Source organism: Gorilla gorilla, chromosome 11, assembly GCF_029281585.2.
Source record: "Gorilla gorilla gorilla isolate KB3781 chromosome 11, NHGRI_mGorGor1-v2.1_pri, whole genome shotgun sequence".
Classification (NCBI taxonomy): domain Eukaryota; kingdom Metazoa; phylum Chordata; class Mammalia; order Primates; family Hominidae; genus Gorilla; species Gorilla gorilla.
In genome coordinates, this window is record NC_073235.2 from 129,206,660 (window position 1) to 129,223,630 (window position 16,971).

A 16,971-nucleotide genomic window follows, 5' to 3' on the forward strand; every position below is an offset into this window, starting at 1 on the left:
AGTGCAGTGGCGCGATCTCGGCTCACTGCAAGCTCCGCCTCCCGGGTTCACTCCATTCTCCTGCCTCAGCCTCCCGAGTAGCTGGGACTACAGGCACCCGCCACCACGTCCGGCTAATTTTTGTATTTTTAGTAGAGACGGGGTTTCACCGTGTTAGCCAGGATGCTCTCGATCTCCTGACCTTGTGATCTGCCTGCCTCGGCCTCCCAAATTGCTGGGATTACAGGCGTGAGCCACTGCGCCCGGCCGAAAAGGGAACTCTTACTCACTTTTGACGGGAATATAGTACAACCTTATGAAAAACAGTATGGAGGTTCCTCAAAAAACTAAAAACAGAACTACAAAACTAAAAGGAAAACTATCATATAATCCAGCAACCCCAGCACTGGGTATTTATCTCAAGGAAAGGAAATGAGTATATCACAAATATCTGTACCACACATGTTAACTGCAGCACTATTCACAATAGCCACGATATAGAATTATCCTAAATGTTCTTCAACAGGTGAATGGGAAAAGAAAATGTAGTATATATACACAATGGAACACTATTCAGCCATAAAAAAGAATGAAATTCTGTTATTCACAGCAATTTGGTTGAGCCTGGAGGACATATGTTAGGTGAAGTAAGTCTGGCCCAGAAAGATAAATTCTGCATGTTCTCACTAGTATGTGGGAGCTTAAAATGATGAGCTCATAGAAGAGAGTAGAATTGTGGTTATAAGAGTCTGGGAAGGGGTGGAGGGAGGGGAGCATAGGGAGGGATTGGTTAAATGACACAAAATTACAGCTAGATAGGAAGAATAAGTTCGAGCATTCTATAGCTCTATAGGTTGACTATAGTTAACAATAATTTATCATATACTTTCAAATAGCTAAAAGAGAAAAATGTTTAATGTTCCCAACACAAAGAAATGATAAATACTTAAAGTGATGGATATGCTTATTATCCTGGTTTGATTATTAAGCATTGTATATATTTATTGAAATATCGCTCTCTATCCCATAAATATATACAATTATTATATGTGAATTTGAAAAAAATTTTTGAAAAAAGGCCAGGCACAGTGTCTCATGCCTGTAATCCCAGCAATTTGGGAGACTGAGGTGGGTGGATTACTTGAAATCAGGATTTCAAGACCAGCCTGACCAACATGATGAAACCCCAACTCTACTGAAAAACAAATAAATAAATAAAAATTAGCTTGGTGTGGCAGCACGCACCTGTAGTCCCAGCTACTTGGGAAGCTGAATCACGAGAATCCCAGCTACCCTGGAGGCAGAGGTTGCAGTGAGCCAAGATGCCCCACTACACCCCAGCAGCCTGAGCAACAGAGTGAGACTCTATCTCAAAAATTAAAATAAAAAAATAAAAAACAAAAAAAGCAAGAACAGAGAGAAAAGGGAATATAGAGCAAGTAGTAGAAATAATAAGATGGTAGATATAAATCCAAATATATTAATTATATTAATTGTAAATGGGTTAAATATTGAAAATAGATTTTCAGAGATAAAAACATGTATATATTAACATATTCTGTTTGCAAGATACAATTGAAAGATAAAGACTCAGAGATGTTAAAATTAAGGGGATATAGATATACTATATAAATACTATCAACACAGAAAAATATTAGCTATAACAGGTGTAGCTATACTAATATCATATGAAATAAAAGAATAATGAGGTAAATACAACAGAATATATAACAATCTTAAGTATGTATGCCTCTAGCAGTATAGCTCAAAATATGTAAAGCAAAAAATGATTTAAAAAAATCAACAAATGCACCAGCAAAGTAAAAATCTTTAACATACTTCTCTTGGTAAGTCAAAGACACAGACCAAAGATTGGTCAAAGCTAGTGAAGATTTGAATAAATTGAACATAGACAGACAATTGTACCTTGAAATTCTAGAGTACATTATTTTTTAAGTGCATACAGAAAACTTACCAAAATTGACCATATGCTAGGCCCTAAAGCAAGATTCACTAAGATCAAATAATAGAAATGATTAAGAATATGTTCTCTAAACACCGTAGAATTAAGCCAGAAATGAGAAGCAAGCATTTAGGTAGAAAAATTACAAATGTTAGATATTAAGTAATATAATTTTCAACGATCTATGGATCAAAAATCACGATAAAAAATTAAAAAGATGCATATATTACCACTAAATCAAGTTCATTCCAGAAATGCAAGATTGATTTAAAAATCAAAAATTCAATTTAAAAACATCAGTGTAATTTTTCATATGAACAGGTTAAAGGATAAAAGTAATTTGATCATCCACATTGTGCTTTAGCCAAGGCAATGAAATAAAATTTAGAATGGTAAAGGAAAAAATACTGTCCTTATTTTTAGATAACATAATATTACTTGTGGAAAATCCAAAATAATCTACAAAGTACTTGAATTAATAAGTTTATCTACCAAGGATGACATATGCAAAGTAACTATTCAAAAGTTATTTGAAGTTCTATATACTAGTAACAAAAATTCAGAATTAAAAATTTTAAAATGATACCATTCACAGAGGTATTAAAAACGTCAATTACCTAGAAATAAGTCTAATGAAAAATGTTACAGACTTTTACACTAAGAATTACAAAATACTGGAAGGCTGAGGTGAGAGGAGAGCTGGAGGCCAGGAGTTCAAGGTCATCCTGGGCAACATACCAAGACCCCTTCTCTGTTAAAAGAAAATAATTACAAAATATTGCTGAGAAAAAAATAAAGGGAACCTAAACATAATGCAGAGCTATACCACATCATAGAATAGAAAGACGCCATAGGTTGAATAACTCAATATTAAGGTATCAATTCTTCTCAGACTGACAGCATTGATTTAAATAAAATCCCAAACAAATTCCCAACAATAGGTTGTATTTAATGGCAACTGAGTCCAAAATCCTACGGATATGCAAATGAATTAGAGGAGCCAAAATAGTCTTGATAGAAAGAGAACAAAATTAGAGGCCTTACGTTATCTAATTTTAAGACTTACTATGAAGCTACAGCAATCAAGATAACACAATCAATTTTTCTATCTAAGGATAAACAAATAAATGAAACATATAGAGTCCAGAGACAGAACCTACATAAATACAGTCACCTATTTATTACAAAGGTAACACTGCAGTACAGATGGGAAGTGCTCTTCTCTATAAATAGTACTAGATCGATGGATACTCATGGGGGAGCAAATGTATTTGACTCCCATTTAACTGTACACAAAAATCAATATTGGATAGATTGTACATCAAAATATAAAAAAGCAAGCTAATAAAACTTTTAAAAATAAGATGGAATACCTATGAATGTGAGGTAGGCAAAGATATCTTACACATGACACAGAAAAGAATCATATAAGACTGATAAATTGTATTAAAGTTAATAATAATTTATTTCTTAATACTGAATTAACTTCCACTAATTAAGAGAATACACAGGCAATCCACACTGAGGGGAAAGGTTTTTGCAATGTAAAAATATAGCAAATGGCTTGTATAGCAAGTGGCATCATGGCAAAACCCTCTCTCTACAAAAACTACAAACATTAGCTAGGTGTAGTGGTGCATGCCTCTAGTTCCAGCTACTCAGAAGGCTTAGGTGGGAGGACAGCTTGAACCCAGGAGGTCAAGGCTGAAGCCATTGCACCACTGCGCTCAGCCTAGGCAACAGAGCGAGACCCTGTCTCAAAAACAAACAAAAAAAATCTTAAAAAATTATATGACCACTCTAACCTTTGATAGCACTTGAAAATATTACATGTATTTTATATTTATTACCTTATTTTTATTTAGCATTTCATGATTTCCCTTAAGGAGAAACAACATATTATGCATTTTTGTATCTCTAGCACCATGTACTTAAAGGAATACTCATAAACATCTATTGATAATGAAACATTCAGAAATCGACAAGCATAGATAGATATAAGAGTCATTAACCCATCTATGCATAGAAGAACATAATTACAGGTATTCGTGATATTTCCTAAACCATATACCAATCCTTCCTTTCAAAGAGTAAGAGAAAGCAAAGAGCATTTATTAAATGTTTACTATGTTCCGTTCACCAGCCTAAAATTTAGAATTTTATCAATGTATACTCTCAACAATTATTTGAATTAAGTACTATCAGTACAGATGAGGAAAGTGAGGTACAAATGATTTTAATTAACTTGCCCAGGATGACATAACTACCAACACTCAAAGCCAGAATGGTGCTGTAAATTAACTGGAAAGTGACCAAAGATAATATACGTCTCTCCTTCTGGGTCTTCTTCATTGAATACAGTTTGGAGGGTCTGTCAAGCAAAGCCTACAGCCCATCCCAACCTTCTCCAAGTGACCCAAACTAGGCAAATTAGACTGTCTTCCTGAAAGGTGATCCTTGAGCAAAAGGTACAAACGCTGAATTCATCCGGAAGAGGGAGTGTTGGGGAGGGACCTGTCTTCCTTTTGTACATGTTAGTTCACCCAGCTCCTTCGGCATTCATCTAGATTCTGTAAACGACGACACGCATTTTCAGTAAATTGCTTTTCTGCTTAAGAAGGCATGATGGGTGTCTACGGTTGTAAGACAAGTACCCTAGCTGAATCATCAAGAAACATCATAGAACGGCAAAAAAAAAAAAAAAAAAAAAAAAAAAAACCCAGAACCAGAGCAGACCAGCAACTTGCTCAAGCTCCTCCGTGGCAGATGACGCCCCGCATGACTGCTCATTTCTCCACTCTCTTTTTCTAGCTAAGGGATAGCTTTTGTTCCTGGGTTGCTAAAACGTAACTGGAGAGTCTTCAAGTTTCCCTTCACAGCACCTCAGTTTTCTAGGCTTTTCCTCAGCTGCAGCTGACTTTGCCCAAGTACTGTGATCAATGGACCAGCAGGTTCCAAATGCAACCTCCATGGACTTTTGCAATTGAGCACTGGCGGCTTTGCATTGTTCTGTTTCATAAGCCCCTTTGCCCATTTGTTTGCTCCTGTAAACTCCTCATGTTGCTCAGCATAAAGCCCACGCTCTGAGGTTGATCTGAAAGCACAAATATAGAATAATGGCTTCCTGTTTTCCAATTTTTAATTCCAATAGTTGTTGGGCTAAGGAAAAGGGACCCCTTGCTGATGGTAAGTATGGGAGCTAAAGCATTCTCCCATCCTCTCTGCCATCCCCTTCACAAATAAACCCATTTCATAAGGGCACAGAGCAAAGCCATTCTACCTGGCTTTTGTAAGTGCTAGCTACTTCATTGGTTCTGTTCAGCATTCCAAAGCTATCCTAACATGTCTGTGTTCAAAACTATGTTAAACATCTTCAACTATCTGTTCTGCTCTTCATCCCCATTGTTAGCTCTTAGATTTAATACTACAAATAATATTCTAATTAGATTAAAGTCTAGTTCCAATCAGGAAGAAAACCTACTTATATTTGCATTTTTAACTTTATACCAAAATTTATATTACTCACTAGAGCCCAAGCAGCGTTCTCACATTCTGCTTCTTGGAATCCCTCGAACACTATCAGACACTCAAAAACTAGCATGTAGCAACCCAGGGGTTTGAATAACAAAGTTGGAAAAGGACAGCCAAAAACAATAAATTGGCCTCCCTGGTCTGAGCCAGACTCAGTCATGTATAACTACTGAGCTGGAATAAATAAGACCTCTGTTTTAAATGGTAATAAGAGTAGATGAAGCATTCAAATAATAAAGTCAAAAAAATCACAGAAGTTCATTCTAAAATTCCTAAAATAGGATGTTTCTAAAATACCAAAGCATTAATTTAACTAATGGTATTATAACCCATGTGGAACAAAATTAAATGCTGATGTAAATAAGGAAAAGGTCATTTTGATTCAGCTGGAGAGCTCCTGATTTTGATATAGAATATCTGCAGAGGCAAGTGTTTTTCAAAAACTTCTCCACTAAGTACCATAAAAGTAAAGGGATTGGGAACATGAGCCCACTGGTTGGATGGTAAACACAGTAGAAAGTAGCACACCTCAAGCATTAAATGTCTTTTAAACTTTATATCTGTCCTAAAATATTATGATAATTTTGAGTTATACCTTAACATCTATCTATCTCTATATAATTATATTTATAGTTATATATAAAATATATGTAACATATGTATCTGTATGAATATTAAAGTCATTTACCTTAGGGAATTTTTGAAATTATTTTTTATTAAACTCTGAGTGAAGTCAATACTTGGGGACTATGTGTCATATTGATCATGCAAATAATTGGACTCTGGCAAGCTATCAGTTCCCCATAGAAGCACATATAGCCCATGTTAATAAACATAATTTTAGAAGCCTTTATGTATTTCCCAACCTATTGGCAAGCAACTACTAATTACATGAATATAACATTAGGAAGCATCTTGCAGATATGCATATTCTTAAAGGATTAAAGAATTGATTTGGCTCCTATTAGAGAGACTTAAAGTAATAAGGGCTTAAATAAGATAGATGTTTCATTTTTTTTTTTCCTATGTAAACGTCTTGGCTAGTATGGTGGCCTGTGTTGGAAGCCAGGCTCCATCTGTTTTGTTCTGCCATCCTCAGCATGGTCCACTCCTCTATCTTCTGCCATTGTGACTACATCCAAGAGCAGGCAGTTGTTCTTCCCTAGAAATTTCAAGCACCATTCCCACTCACATTCCAAATGCCCAAAATTTAGTCACATGGCCATACCTAGATGTAAGAGAAAATGGGAAGTGTAATATTTAACAAAGTAGCATTATGCTCTCCGTTTTTAAGAAAAAAAACTATAACTAAATAATAAAGGGAAAATAGATACTGAAGTACAACCAGCAATTTCTGCCACTCTCAGCTAAAGTTATCAGCATGATAGAAATTTGTGTTCAGTATTTAGTAAAAGAATAATAGAAATTATCTTCTAGATATTGTGGCTAACCAGGCACATGTATTGACTAATATCCTATAAAGGTATCAAGCAATTAGAAATTTAATTTAATAAAAAGAAGCTCAAATAAAGTTTAAGGTAAGAGTTTTTGATAACTGAAATTAATGAAGGAAAATATTCTACACAAATATCCTAAACCAGGTGGCATTATCAGCAGACCTTTAAAAATTAAACCATGAGGCCGGGCACGGTAGCTCACACTTGTAATCCCAGCACTTTGGGAGGGCGAGGTGGGCAGATCACAAGGTCAAGAGATAGAGACCATCCTGGCCAACATGGTGAAACCCGGTCTCTACTAAAAATACAAAAATTAGCTGGGCGTGGTGGCATGCACCTGTAGTCCCAACTACTCGGGAGGCTGAGGCAGGAGAATCACTTGAACCCAAGAGGTAGAGGTTGAAGTGAGCCGAGATCATTCCATTGCACTCCAGCCTCCAGCCTGGGGACAAGCAAGACTCTGTCAAAAACAAACAAACAAACAAACAAACAAACAAAACCTAAACCATGAGCACTGGAGGAAAACGTCTTTACGGAAAGCATTAAGCATTAAGATATATTTAACAACTTATTTATTTCCAGGGTCAAATAAAACAATGAACATTTACTGGAATACTTTGCTAAGGTAAAAATCGATATTAAAAAATAATAAGGGATAGCAAGATATTGTAGGATAGGTTTCACAGGAAGCCGACTCATAGATGGACCTTAGCATGCAGAAGGTTGATTGGGTGCCCTTGGAATTGCACCCATTAAAGGGAAGGGATCGAAGGAGAACTGGACAGAAGGAAAAGCTGGATTGCAATGCAGTCTCAAGTAGGGCTTCAGCCAGTGCCCTGGGGAGATTTGAATGTGACTGGCCTATCAGAAATGTTCTAAGGTAAAGCGAGGATGACACTGCATCAATGAGTCATGGAACATGGGCTGTCCCTAGAAGGAGCTATGACTTGGTAGAGAAAGTTTTCTTCAGCTGAGACAAATTAAAGGAGCCTGACATTTGACAGCTGTCTGCTAGTAGCATTTACTGCACATAGAGGAATAAGTCTTTCAACTGTTGCAGGTTGGTTTCCCCAGAAACAGATATTCAAACATAGATTAACATAATGGATGTTCAGGAAGTGTTCTTGAGCACCTGCTAAAAGGAAGGAATGAGAGCAGAATACAATATTAATAAAGAATTCAGCAAACCCTGTGGGAAGCTCTGGAGCTTGGACGTTCAGACTCATTCCCTGCTGGAGAGAGAAGGTCAGGTTTTTACACCCTATATTGATCACTCACTGGATGTGGGCCATCCAGAAAGGGCTATGACCTTGGGTGAGGCAAATTTCTTTAGCCAAGACAATCTCCAAAATGGAATGACAGCTAGAGTGTTTTCTGGCAGCATTCCTAGCAGCAGGGGAAATATGTTCTTCAATGCGGAAGGAGAATCTTGGTGCACATTGTAGTGTCCACCATACGAGATACACTATGATTTCACTTTATGGCCAAAGAAAAACTTAAATCATGCTTTACATGGAGAACAGGTTCAATAATTTATCCATGTGAAACCCAAGGCATGTGTTACCTTGCCTTTTTTTTCCAAAGCATATTTGGTAATATTCACATAAATTAAATGTGGGACTGATATATGAGACTTTACTATGTAAATATTTCTATTCCTCACTCCTTTTCTCTATTCTTTCCAGCAAATTCCTGCCCTTATTGTCCTGCAATAATAACTATTATTATAAGGCCATAAGCCCTTAGTTTCCTCACCTAACCTCCTTTAGACCCTGCTCTTGAATGCTGTGAAATAAATGTCATTCTTCTCTAAGGTAAGGAACCCTGCACCTGCGTCCTCAATTCCTGTCAGTGCACAATTCTTATCCTCATTCCGTCACCCCCAGCCATCTTCAAAAGCTTTCCTCTAAATTTCTATATTTTGTACATTTCACTTATTTACCCATTTTGAAAATGTCTTTGCTTGACCCTTCTGTTTTCTGTCATTACACCCATGCCTCTATCCTTTTCCCTGCCAAGTTTCTTAAACTAGCATCATGCAATCATTAATTCATTTCTACTACTCCAGTTCTCTCCCCAGTGCCTTGCAATCTTACTTCTGTCCACACTCTTCTACCCAAATATGCCTCCCCACAAAGGCTAAATAACTTTCCTTCCTTCCTTCCTCCCTTCCTCCCTTCCTCTCTCTCTCTCTCTCTCTCCCCCCCCCCCCCCCCCCCCCCCCCACGGAGTCTCACTCTGTCACCAGGCTGGAGTGCAGTGGCACAATCTTGGCTCACTCAACCTTCACCTCCCAGGTTCAAGCAATTCTCCTGCCTCAGCCTCCTGAGTAGCTGGGACTACAGGTGCACGCCACCATGCCCAGCTAATTTTTGTATTTTTAGTAGAGATGGGTTTCACCATGTTGGCCAGGATGGTCTCCATCTCTCGACTTTGTGATCTGCCCACCTCAGCCTCCCGAAGTGCTGGGATTACAGGCGTGAGCCACGACGCCCAGCTGCTTTCTTTTTGGCAAATTCAAAATGTTTTCATAGCCCTCAGACTTGGCTTAATAATCATGGGCAGGGAACACCTGTTGTTTCTGACACTGTACTTGACTGACGTTAGGTTTTATCCCTATCTCCCACCACTCATTTCCACTTTTTCCTCCTCCCCCAAGCAACTGACTGGGCAAATTCTCCAAAGTTCTGTCTTTAGTCCTCTATCTAGAACATCATATCTTTATCATTACAATTTCTCTTCATTTTCATAATTGCTTCACTGCTAACCATTCAGATCTGTGTCTCTGTTTTGTCTTCTTGGGCAATTTCAGCCTCGATCTCCAGCCTTCTTAGAGACATTTCTATTTGGACAACCAAATAGAGAATGGCCACTGGATTAGTCTAGTCTCACACTGCTATAAAGATATTGCCCAAGGCTGGATAATTTATAAAGAAAGAGGTTTAACTGACTCACAGTTCCACATGGCTGGGGAGGCCTCAGGAAACTTGCAATCATGGTGGAAGGGAAAGCAGGCACCTTCTTCACTAGGCGGCAGGAGACAGTGAGTGTGAGTGTAAGGAGGAGAATTGCCAGATGCTTATAAAACCATCAGATCTCATGAGAACTCACTCATTATCACGAGATCAGATTGGGGAACCTGCCCCCATGATCCAATCACCTCCCACTGAGTCCCTCCTTCAACACATGGGGATTATGGGGATTACAATTCAAGATGAGATTTGGGTGGGGACACAGCCAAACCATATCAGATGCCTCCATCCACTTCCACAACTGTAATCCTAGAATTGTCACTTCTAGAATATACCATATGTACTCTTTCTGTCTTTACTCCTTCTATATTCCCATTTACCCTACATGTTGCTTCCAAATTTAATTAAATTTTAACATTTTCTTTCTTTTTACAAAACTCCCCTTTCACAGTCTAAAAACTAGAATCCCAATTCAGAAGCTTGAACCTCAAGACGCTTCCGAATCTGGCCCACCCTTCATGGCCAGCTTCACTATCGCTCAAGTCTTCTGTCCTATACTCACTCTCAACTGAAAATCTTTGCTCATCCTGTTTCCCTGAGTGGAAATGGCCTTTCCCTTCATTTCTTTTATCTAAACTTACTCTTCTCAAGATCCATATTATGTTTAAACTATAGGGCACACTCCATCTCTTCTAGCCTCCTGGGATATTCCTTTTTCTATACTTCTATAGCAAATCCCAACTATTCACTAGAATAGCTTGTCACACATTGCTTTACGGGGACATATAATTATTCCACATGAATACACCTTGTCTTGGTATTTACGTTATAAGGTTCTTAGAATACTCCATAACAAATTATGTACATAAGAAGAATTCAGTACATACTTTCTGAATTAAAAGTAGTTTTCATCCTATCTACCTATGTACTAGCATTATAAGAATAACATTATAGGCATACAGTGGAAAAGTTTCAAAAGAGTGAAAACAAATCCACAACTATGTATTATTAAATAGTGAGAGACAAAGTGCTAAAGTATTATACATAAAATTATTCACAAATATTAAAACTATTTTCTTTTTGTTGGAAGGTTTTCATTTTTTCTAAATGAAAGGAGGCAAAGTTCTATTAAATAGCTAGAACAGTAAATGAAAAAAAAGAAATGGTCTCATTTTTTCTCACTTAGAAATCTTTCTTTTCATGAATTATTCTTAATGCTAAGTAAACTGCATATATATATGCATATATATATGCATATATACACATATGCATATATATATGCATATATATGCATATGTATATGCATATATACACATATGCATATATATATGCATATATATGCATATATATATTCCCCTGAACAAATTCTTAGTTTTTTATGTATAATTTTTATTAAACAAGACCACACAAATGAGTAGGAAAGAAAACATTTTGTCATCCTTATGCTCGGACACTTACGCTAAAATATTTTTGCCAGGAAGGAATAGACTAAACATACATCAAGCCAAATGGAGATGCTTACTTTAAGACTTGAGGTACTTCTTATGATTTAAGACATTAGACCATAATTTGAGAATGTTTGGAAAAAGCATGCAATGGCTTTATGTTTCTGACCATCACTGCATAAAAGTCTATATATCCAAAAGATTTTACAAACACATGTGGGTGGCTAATAGTATTGTTTTAAGCTACATTTTAGTTTTTTAAACTAACTTTACAAACATTTTTGAGGGTAGCCTCAATTTTTAATTAAAATAATTGTGATCTTTCTTCTTGATCGTCTCTGTCTTAGCACTTCTCATCTCAGGATGTAAGTCCAAAAAATGCATCTCTTTGCTGCGTAAGTTATTGTCAGTCATGACTCATTTATCTGGTCAGAATTAAAGAAAATAGTTTCTACTAAATGCTAGTGTTTCCTCTGAGGTATGTCTTTTGGGGTGTGGCATGGGAGTGGATAGAGACAGTGGTAACCTTTACTCATTCATTTGATACATATGACTTGAGCACTTACCACGGGCAAGACTCTGTTAGATGCTGAAGATACAGCAATGAAAGAGACAGATACAGCCTTTATTCTCATTGAGTTTGTATTAAAAGAGACACTTGAACATTAAACAACTAGTTACACAATAATTTAATCATGATAGTGGTAAGTACTAAAAAGGAGAAAAATAGCTTGGCAACCCGGAAACTCTTCAGAATTAGCCCCCTTTTTAACCATTGTTGTCCTATCCTTTGTTCCTATCATTTATTCCTAGGAGAGATTTTATTTAAACTACTTGTAATTAACAAACTCCAGACAGTCTCCAGTGAATGACTCAACATGACCCTGCAAACTTTTCAAAGAGATCAGAGTACAAGATTTTGAAATATAACCAACATGTTTTGACCAAACTTAACCTATGAAATTAGACCAGGATAAGTTAAATATAAACAGGTTTCTCTAGGAGTAAACATACATGAGACAAGTACAAAAAAATGTATGGTGAGCAGTTCCCAGCATAGCCTCCCCCATCTTCTCATTAAATACAAACGAACACTGGGCAAAAGAGGACACATTGACAACACACAGAAAAACTAAGATTGATAGTCAACCTAAAACCAGAATCTAGGAGGAACTGGCATTAATTATAAGGGGGTTAGATCTGGATTGTGAAACACATATCAAGGCTTAAACACATGGCATAGTGAATGAATAAAGGCTCCTTGACAGAGAGGCTTTCCGCCTCTCAGAGAACAGGCAGGTTGCACGTGGACCCCTGGGAATTTCTCTGAAAAGATAGAATCTACTTCCAGGCACAATCGATGCTGGGAGTAAGCAAAGCAAAATGCTATGAATGAGGCAGGCATGAACCAGAGTTTTGAGTGCACTGTTTTGTTTTATGTTTAATATTATTATCCAAAACAGTAGAGTAAGGAAAACGACACCACAGTAGAGTAGCGATACACTAAAACACTAAATGAAGGCCTTCTAGAAATGGAGTAATGTGTAGAACAGCCTGTACCTCATCTGAAAATCCAAGAAATATATGAGACAACAAGGTCAAGGACAGGAGCAAAGACAAATAACTTGCCCTTCTACTGAAAACTCTAAGTCTTGACTGTTACTGCATTGTAAAAGTATGAGACAAAAGACAAAGGTGGAACAAAAATTATTATAGCAGAATGAAACTATTAGAACAGCATCTGTGAAGCTTGAAGGAAGAATATGCTTTGATTATGAGTTAGATGTAATGATGTCCCCATTACTGAAACATGAGATGTGTTTCCTTTCAAATCAGAAATAAAGCTAGAAGGCCCACTCTCACCATTATAAGCTAATTTCTGAAAGGACTAGATAATACAATCAGCCATGTAAATCAAGCAAGGCATACGAATATTTGAAAGGAAGATATAGATTCATCATTTTTAACTAGAATCAACATAAAACAAAGAAAAATTAATACTCTCTAATATTTTGGTAATTACCATTTTTAATGTAATATATAAAATATGCTCTTCTAAATGCAAACATCTTAAATAATTTCAACTAAACTTAAACATAAATGCTAAAGGCCCACATTAAAAAAATAAAAACCTTAGAACTTTACTCATGGACTCAAAATGCTTTTATATAAGAAGACTTATGTAATGAATGAGTCTTCCTGCATGGGAAGTTTCAATATTCTAAAGATGCCAATTCCCTTCCAACTATAAATATCAGATACTCCAAATAAAAATTAGGAAATTTTTGTTGTGGAGATGAGGGCAGAGAGTGGGATCTTGACGAATGATCCGAAATTCATTGAAAGAATAATCATGAGTAAACAAAAAATTTTTTAGAAAACCAAGAGTAATAGATATTTTTCAAATGACAAAATGTGTTATAAAAGTACATGATTCTTATACTTTTCAAGTAAACACAAATGACCTTTGTTGTGGACTGTAAATGTAAGTATGCTCAAAACTGAAGCAGCATAAAACCCAGGCCTACGTTCACTCCAGGTCCCAGAATGATGACAGTAGGAAGTGCACAGGTTATAGTGGAACAGAACAAAGGCTGGTTTAAGAGACTCACCTTCTCCTGTAGCACCCAACATCACTATTTTCCAAAAGGAATGACTGATAGGGCCAGTCTCTCCCCATCCTAGGTGAACTGTCCCTTATGGACATACTTCACGCTTAACCATTCAAATGGTCTTTTGGCCTCCTTCATACTCACCATATAGTTATCACTGATGGGAATTTAATTCAAAGTCCAACAAGCAATAACTGCATTAATAGACTTAGTTTCACTTGATATATCTATCAAGTTTATGAAGAAAGAAATACTTTCTTCACATAACAAATACCAAAACATACAACAAAATGTGGAAGGTTGTATTCTCCTCTCTAGGAAACCTTTTGCCAAAATAAATTCTAAGTAATCACAATTTAAATGTCATAGGTGAAACCATTAATTGTTTAATTAAAGGTACATTTGTAAACATTTGAAAAATATCTTCAAAAGCAAAAACACTAACAAAAATGATTGAGAGGTATGGGTAAACTAAAATTAGTTCCTTGGTAGAAAAGAGAAGGATGACTAGGCAGAGCACAGAGGATTTTTAGGGAAGTAAAACTATTCTGTGTGATACCATAATGGTGAACATCTGTCATTATGCATTTGTCAAAACTTATGGGATCTATAACACCAAGAGTAAACCCTCATATAAACCATGGGCTTTGGGTAATGACGTGCCAGCGCAGGTTCATCTACTGTGATAAATGGATCACTGTGGTATTGGATGACCGTAGTAGGGGAGGCTAGGCATGGGTGAGGACAGAGTATATATGGAAGCTTTCTGTATTCCCCTCAATGTTGCCGTGCCTCTACAACTGCTCTGAAACACAAAGTTTATTCACATTTTTTAAAAGACCACAGGAAAAAAAACTTTTTAATTTCCATGGAGAAATACAAACATAAATAAATTTTTTAAATAAAAAATTAGGAGGAAAGTATTTGTCACATACATAACAGAAAAATCGTTAATAATCTTAAAATGTAAATTGTGGTCAGTTTTTAAAAAAATCTGTAAATACACTATGTTAGTTTCCTAAGGCTACCATAACAAATTACCATAAACTAGGCAACCTGTAACAACAGAAATTTATTCTCTCACAGTCCTGGAGACCAGAAGTCCAAATCAAGGTATCAGCAGGGCCCCACTTCCTCAGAAGGCTCTAGTGGAGAGATTCCTTACCTCTTTCCACTTCTGGTGTGGCTCCAGGGGTCCTTTGGCTTATGGCTGCAAAGCTGCAACCTTTGCCTTTGTTTAATGGCCTTCTTCTCTTTGTCTATGTCTTATACTTTCATGTCTCTTACAAGAATATTTGTCATTGGATTCTGGACCCACCCAAATAACATAGGATGATCTTATCTTCAGATCCTTAATAGAGCTACACAGGCCCTTTTTCCAAATAAGTTCACATTTACAGGTTCTGGGGGCTAGGACATAGACTTACCTTTTTTGGGGCCACCACTAGACCTACTACATATAGCAGTTTTAAAAATGAGCAACCGATATGAACAGGCAATTCCCAAATAAAGAAATAAACCTTTTAAAAAGTCATCAATCTTAACAGAAATCAAATAAATGCAAATACAAGTGACATTGAGACATCCTTTTTCACTCTCAGATGTTGAAAAAAAATTTAAATAATAAATGTTAGTGTTGGTCAGGGTAAGGGATACAGACATATGCACGGACAGCTGGTAGATGTATAAATTAACACAAAAATTTTAGAGACCAAATTTTTAACATATATTAAAAGCATTGAAAATATTTAAATGCATTAATTCAGCAACTGCTATTCTGTGAATTTAGTCTAAGGAAATAATCACATAATTTCTCAAAGATACACATACACATATGTATACATATCTACACAAAGATATTGCACAATTGCTTATACTGACAAAAAATCAGAATAACTTCAACATCCAAAATTAAGGGATTTGTTGAATAAACTACAGTTACATCATAAGATGTAATACTAAAGTATTACATAAAAATGTAGATATGGCCGGGCACGGTGGCTCACACCCATAATGCCAGCACTTTAGGAGGCCAAGGAGGGCAGGTCACTTGAGGTCACGAGTTACAGACCAGTCTAGCCAACATGGTGAAACCCTATCTCTACAAAAAATACAAAAATCAGCTGGGCATGGTGGTGGGCACCTGCAGTCCTAGCTACTCGGGAAGCTGAGGCAGAGAATTGCTTGAACCCAGGAGGCGGAGGTTGCAGTGAGCCGAGATCGCACCACTGCACTACAGCCTGGGTGACAGAGAGAGACTCTGTCTCAAAAAAAGAAAAAAAAAGGTAGATACGTATTTACTGGCAGTGACAGAGATTCACAGTACATTATTAAGTAGAAATTTAAGCTCTGAAACAGTGTACATGCATTCTTATCAAGTATCTTCATATTTAATTTAGATTTTTATTTATAAATTGGAAGCCCAGTTGTTCCAGTAGCATGGTTTTATACAAGCATCTTATTATAAATTCCATTGCACATTATAGAGAAATGCCTGGAATCCCATTAGCTGTGATTTCACACATTTAAAACAAATTTTCATGTTTACGCCTAACTGAAATTGCATCTTTTCTTGCTGACACCAAGATCCCCTGGGTGGGCCTCCAATATTGATGAAACTGGGTAGCCAACAGTGGCAAAACAGCAAAGGACTGGGAAATAAGATGAAGGCAAGTTTGAGTTCCACATGTTGCGCTTATTTCCTGGATAAATACGGATGTACTTGGAGTTCGTTTCCCTACTGTGTATAAACATGTTTTTTTTCCATTGTAGCCAAAGATGACAACACAAACTGTTTTAGTTCATTCTTGCATTGCTATAAAGAACTACCTGAGACAGGGCAATTTATAAAGAAATGAGATTTAATTGGCTCAGTGTTCCATAGGCTGTACAGGAAGCATGGCTGGGGAGGCCCCAGGAAACTTACAATGATGATGGAAGGCAAAGGGGGAGCAGGCATGTCTTATATGTCTGGAGCAAGTGGAAGAGAGTCGGGGGAGGTGTCACACACTT